Source organism: Mustela putorius, unplaced genomic scaffold, assembly GCF_011764305.1.
Source record: "Mustela putorius furo isolate JIRA1106 unplaced genomic scaffold, ASM1176430v1.1 tig00003988_pilon_pilon_pilon, whole genome shotgun sequence".
Lineage (NCBI taxonomy): Eukaryota > Metazoa > Chordata > Mammalia > Carnivora > Mustelidae > Mustela > Mustela putorius.
In genome coordinates this window covers 5,476,408-5,483,106 of record NW_025422127.1, presented here as the reverse complement: position 1 = coordinate 5,483,106, position 6,699 = coordinate 5,476,408, and the positions used below count along the sequence as shown (strand labels likewise).

At 41.7% G+C, this 6,699-nt stretch overlaps 1 pseudogene; it reads left to right on the top strand.

Moving 5' to 3' along the window:
• The first annotated feature begins 1,918 nt into the window (after positions 1 to 1,918).
• On the top strand, positions 1,919 to 3,887 carry LOC101678523 (annotated as a pseudogene).
• The last annotated feature ends 2,812 nt before the right edge of the window (positions 3,888 to 6,699 follow it).

Below are 6,699 nucleotides of genomic sequence, written 5' to 3'. Positions count from 1 at the left end.
TCTGTAGTTTTTGGCATGAAGCCTCCTTCCACACTGGACTAAGATCAGTCAGTGTGAAAAACAATATATTGCAAAAGTGGTAGTATGTAACTCCAAGATTAGGTTATAAAGGCACTGTTAACCTCTGATTCTCTCTGGCTCTTTCTCTCATGACTTGCTTTAGGGGAAGCCATGTTGTGAGTAACTATATGGAGACTCTTTTAACAGCCATGTGAGTGAACTTGGAAGTGAATCCTTCAGCCCTCATCATGTCTTTAGGAACTATAGTTTGACTGTAACTTCATGAGACATGTTGAGCAAGAACTGTAGAGCTAACCCGCTCACAGATACCTGATCCATTATAATAGCTTGTTATTTGAAGCTACTAAGTATTAGGGTAATTTGTTACATAGCAATAGATAACACAGTTGCTGAGCCCTGCTAGAGAAAAATCAGATAATTATGAAGATGGATTAAGTCAGTTAAGTGTCTCCTTTAACTCAGGTTTTGGTCCTGGGATCTAGCTCCCAGTCTGGCTCCTTGCTCAACAGAGTCTGCTTCTTCTTCTCTCTCTGCCCCTGCCCCACAACTCGTGTGTACATGCCCCCTCTCTCTCCCTTTCTCAGATCAATAAATAAAATCTCTAAAAAATTATGAAGACTGGTGTTAAATTCTTGTGTTCTTAATATCCACTCTGTTTCAGTACTGTTTTCTTAATCCATTCTCTATCTAGTGTCTCCAGTATATTTTCTTAAATTTCTCCACTCTTATCAAATCTCTAAGTTCTACCTCCCTTATTATCTTATAAATACCTTAGACTATTCTATTACCTTACAAATCTCAGTGAGATGTATAAAATATATTAAATATAGATTTTTTCAAGTTTCTGTTATTGAAGATAGAGCTACACATTATAGAGACTAAGCTACATATATGTCTATATCAATCTTTCAACTTTTTCCTTTCTTTTGGTTTCTTCCAGTTAACATTTAATTATGCCCACCTAATACCCCACAGCTTCCTTTAACTCTAATTCTTCATTCAGTTAAAGCTTTAGTTAATAGTTGACCTTTCAAGTCAAATTTCTGGGAAGAACTATTCATACTTTTCTCTCATTATTTCCTCTTCTCACATTATTCCTCACCAATGACAATTTGGTTTCTGTTCCTAGTATCCCATTAAATTTTTTCTCATCACAATCATGAGTTGGTTATTTTTTTAATAGATGATAAGCATATATCCTTTGCAATCTCATTTAACTTGATTTCTTCCACTAATTCCATAATGTCATACTATAGATATATTTTTCCATTTAATTCTCTGAACTTAGATTCTCTATATCCTTTGCTGATCCCTTTCATAAAATAAATACTTGGTAGAAAATTTCCTTTTGTTGGAGTCCTTTTAGGTATGTAATGTAAATATACTTCATTATGTATGCAATTAAAACATAGTTTATAAAGACCCCTTCAGTAGTCCTTGAGCACTTTAGAAATATATATTTTATGGATTATTATTGAAAACTTAAACTAGAAAGTCATTTACCTTAGTTAATATAAGTAAACAAATATTTGGGCATAAAGATTATTTCCAGAAAGTGTTTTGAAGCTAAGACTACTTTGAAAGCAGAGATGACACTCAGTAAAATTATCCATACACTTAAATTTAAAAATCAGCTATGGGAAAAGACAAATAAGAGGAAGTGAACAGAGTGGGTGCATAGAATATGTGAGGAAATAGGATCCTCCCATGAACCATCTATATAGACTGACAGAAAAGTTTCTATCATTGTCTTTTATCCTCATTGTAAGAGACTGAGTCAACAACAACAAAAAAAGACAGAAAAGCTTCTCATGCAACTTTGTCTTAAGAATTAGTTCTATAAGAGGGAAAGTGAGAGGGAGACAGACATTGAGAGAACGAGAAGAAAGGAGAGAAAATGGTGTCCATGGATTACAGAACATACAGCCAAGCTGCAGCCTACCAGGGCTACAGTGCATACACTGTCCATCCCACTCAAGGATATGCACAGACCACCCAGGCATATGGGCAGCAAAGTTATGGAACCTATGGACAGCGCACTGATGTCAGCTATACCCAGGCTCAGACCACTGCTACCTATGGGCAAACGGCCTATGCAATTTCCTATGGACAGCCTCCTGCTGGTTATACTACTCCAACTGCCCCCCAGGCATACAGTCAGCCTGTCCAGGGGTATGGCACTGGTGCTTATGATATCACCACTGCTATGGTCACTACTACCCAGGCCTTCTATGCAGCTCAGTCTACTTATGGTATCAGCCTGCTCACCCAGGCTATGGGCAGCAGCCGGCAGCCACCACAGTTGCAAGACCACAGGATGGTAACAAACCTGCTGAGACTAGTCAACCTCAATCTAGGATAAGGGGTTACAACCAGCCCAGCCTAGGATATGGACAAAGTAACTACAGTTATCCCCAGGTAGCTGGGAGCTTCTCCATGCAGCTAGTCACAGCACCACCATCTTACCCTCCCACCAGCTACTCCTCTACACAGTCGTCTAGTTATGATCAGAGAAGTTATTCTCAGCAGAACATCTATGGGCAGCCACGCTGCTATGGACAGCAGAGTAGCTATGGTCAAAAAAGCAGCTATGGACAGCAACCACCCACTAGTTATCTCCCTCAAAACTGGATCCTACAGGCAGGCACCAATTCAATATAGCCAACAGAGCAGCAGCTACAGGCATCAGAGTCCATTCCAACAGGACCACCCCAGTACCATGGGTGTTTATGGGCAAGGGTCTGGAGGATTTTCTGGACCAGGAGAAAACTGGAGCATGAGTGGCCCTGATAACCGGGGCCAGGAAAGAGGGGGATTTTATCATGGAGGCATGAGCATAGGTGGGCAGGGAGGAGGATGTGGTGGAATGGGTGCTGGAGAGCAAGGTGACTTCAGTAAACCTGGTGGAACCTTGGGTGAAGGACCAGATCTTGGTCTAGGCCCACCTGTACATCCAGATGAAGACTCTTGACAACAGTGCAATTTCTGTGCAAGGCTTAAATGACAATGTGGCTCTAGATGATCTGGCCAACATCTTTAAGCAGTGTGGAGTTGTTAAGATGAACAAGAAAATCAGAAAACCTATGATCCACATCTACTTGAACAAGGAAACAGGAAAGCCCAAAGGTGATGCCACAATGTCCCATGAAAACCCACCAACTGCAAAGGCTTCCATGGAGTGGTTTGATGGGAAAGATTTTCAAGGGAGCAAGCTGAAGTTTTCTCTTGCTCGGAAGAAGCCTCCAAGGAACAGTCTGCAGGGTGGCATGCTACCCTGTGAGGGCAGATGAATGCTGCCATCACTTCGTGCAGGTCCAGGGTCCCAGGAGATCCTGGGGGCCCCATGGGTCACATGGGAGACCATGGAGGAGATAGAGGTGGCTTCCCCCCCAAAGGGCCCCAGTGTTCCCAAGGGAACCCATCTGGAGGAGGAAATGTCCAGCACTGAGCTGGAGACTGGCCGTGCCCCAATCCAGGTTGTGGAAATCATTCTGTTCACCTAGAGAACAGAATGCAGCCAGTGAAAGGCCCCAAAGCCTGAAGGCTTCCTTCCACCACCCTTTCCACCTCCGGGCAGTGACTGTGGCAGTGGTGGCCCTGGTGATATATGGGGTGAAAGAAACAGCCTCATGGATCGTTGTGGTCCCAGTGGAATGTTCAAAGATGGCCATGGTGGAGCCAGAGGGGGCTTCCATGGTGGCCAGGGCATAGATCTAGGTGGCTTTCATAGAGGAAGATGGCGTGGCCCTGGAGGACCCCCTGGACCTTTGATAAAACAGATGAAAGGAAGAAAAGGCGGGCCCGGAGGACCTGGAAAAATGGATAAAGGTGAGCACCATCAGGAACCCAGAAACTGGCCCTACTAGATGCAAAGCCCCCAGAGAGCTGCACTGACTACCAGATTTATTTTTTAAACCAAAAATGTTTTAAATTTATAATTCCATATCTATAATGTTGGCCACAACATTATGATTTTTCCTTGTCTGTACTTTAGTATTTTTCACCATTTCTGAAGAAACATTAAAACAAGTTAAATGGGGGGGGGGAGAATTAGTTCTATAAATATGTTACCCTTTAAACTCCAATTTTTTAAAAAAGAGTGTGTTATCCTGGTATCTTGCCAACATAGTAGTAGTCCCCTCCTGCTAAATACAGAACATCTGATTATATACCCTTTCATTATTTGTTCGAATCTGGAGATTCATAAATTCTCATTTTATGCGGCCTTTAAAGTATTAGTAATTTTTCCATGTCATGCCCTAAGTCAAAAGTAATTATGTAAAAACAATATAATAGTTGTAGTCAGTGTGGTATCTGGGAGATACTGCTGTTCTTTTCTTGCATATAAAAATATATTATGAGGTACTGACAAAGAATGCCCCTTAGGTTGACTAAATGTTAGGCAAGATTCTTTCTGGCTATAGAATCTGACTTCCCTTTATTCAGAGCATTTACTTTAGAAAACTTACAATTTCAAGTTTTTTTGCCCCTTTGAGATGTAAATCTTCTCCCAGCCTCTTGTCAGTTTTATAAGCCAGAAATGTCTTTCTCAAGAGGCTGGGAGCCATCCTTTTAAAATGTAATCACCAGAAAAAACAGTGCCCCTATCTCCCAGTCTCTGTTGGGGGATGAGAACCTAACTTCATTATCCATCAGTTAGAAAACATGGATGGCCTAATCACATTAGCCAGCCATCCCCCTAATGTCCTTCAGTACTTTTCCGCTAGCCTTCCATAACACTAAGAAACTCTCCTGCATTTTGCCTCAGCGGACTTGAGTTCAGCATCTCTCCCCCTGTTGCAGCGGTAATGAATAAAGTCTTCCTTAGACTTTTGGATGCAATTTTTCTTTGGCAGCACCCCTAAGAGTTTGCCACGGTGCTTTGAGGACACCTCAGTGTACCTTGGGAAATCATCATTCTAATCTAATCAGGAATCTAGGAAGTAAGAAGATGGAAGAATAGTAAAACAAACCAAAAAAGGAAGAATACCCTTTATAGAATACCTCCATCCCCATTCCAGTCCCTGTTCTTCGCCCAAATTTTACCTCACCTAACCTCAGTTTTAAAACAAACTGCTATAGAAGAAAGGGAATATAAGTGGGACTTTAGAATTCTACTCAAAATAAAGGACTTTTTTTTCTTCTACCCATTTCTTAAACTGTACTATGCCTCAGGATTCTCTCCTTGGTTCATTTCTCACCCAAGAACATCTCTCTAAACTATTTCATACACTGCCATACCTTCAATTACTATCATTTCAAAAGGGGGAGGATGATGCAGCTTCCACTGGGAAGGGGAAAGCTTGTCTCAAATCCTTAAGGAGCATTTCCAAATTATATGCTCCTTCCCACTGCCCAATATCCAATATATTCCCCTAAAGGGGATTTTTTTTAAGCTTTTACTTATTTATTTGACGGAGAGACACAGTGAGAGAGGGAATATAAGCAGGGGAGTGGGAGAGGAAGAAGAAGGCCTCCTGAGGAGTAGGGAGCCTCATGTGGGGCTCGATCCCAGGGTCCTGGGATCATAACTTGAGCTAAAGGCAGATGCAATATGAGTCACCCAGTTGCCCCATGTAAAGGGGATTTTTGCTTTTTTTTCTTTTTTAAAGATTTTATTTATTTATTTCACAGACAGAGATCACAAGTAGGCAGAGAGGCAGGCAGAGAGAGAGAGGAGGAAGCAAGCTCCCAGCTGAGCAGAGAGCCCGATGTGGGGCTCAGTCCCAGGACCCTGAGATCATGACCTGAGCCGAAGGCAGCGGCTTAACCCACTGAGCCACCCAGGCACCCCAGATTCTTGCTTTCTAATTGAGGATCATTTTGATTGTGAGTGAATGTCATGGAGAGGGAAGTTTTAAAAAGAATATTAGTAACTGCTGAATTCTGGTGACCCTCAAATATATTTTTATGCCTAAAACTCTTCCCAAAGTCCAAACATATGTTTCTAATTGTCTGTGGACATTTGATGTATCCTTCAAATTCAACACGTCAAAAGTGAAATCGTTTTCTTACCCAAATATTCTGGATGTTATATCTCTAGAACAATGAACAGAATGGGTCAATTTGATTCTATCCCCTAAAAAAATTGCATATAATTACCTATCTTCATGTGCAGTACTGCTACTCAAGGTCAGGTCACTAGGTTTCTCATTTGGATTTTTATAAATCTGACTATTGTATCAGTATTTATTTTTTAACAAAAGATTTATTTATTAGAGACACAGAGAGAGACCAAGTATGAGCAGGAGGAAGGATAAAGGGAGAGGGAGACAAGAAGTCTCCCCACTGAATGGGGAGCCTGACACGAGGCTTAATTCCAGGACCCCAAGACCATAACCTGAGACAAAACCAGGTCAGATGCTTAACCAGCTAAGCCACTCAGGTGCCCCGTATCAGTCCTTAAATATTAAATTATTATTATTTTTAAAGATTTTATTTATTTATTTGACAGATAGAGACCACAAGCAGGCAGAGAGGGAGGGAGAGAGAGAGGAGGAAGCAGGCTCCCTGCTGAGCAGAGAGCCCGATGTGGGGCTTGATCCCAAGACCCTGGGATCATGACCCGAGCCGAAAGCAGAGGCTTTAACCCACTGAACCACCCAGGTGCCCCAATATTAAATTATTTTAATTGTGGTAAAAAACATGTTAACATTCTACACAAAAATCTTCCCACAA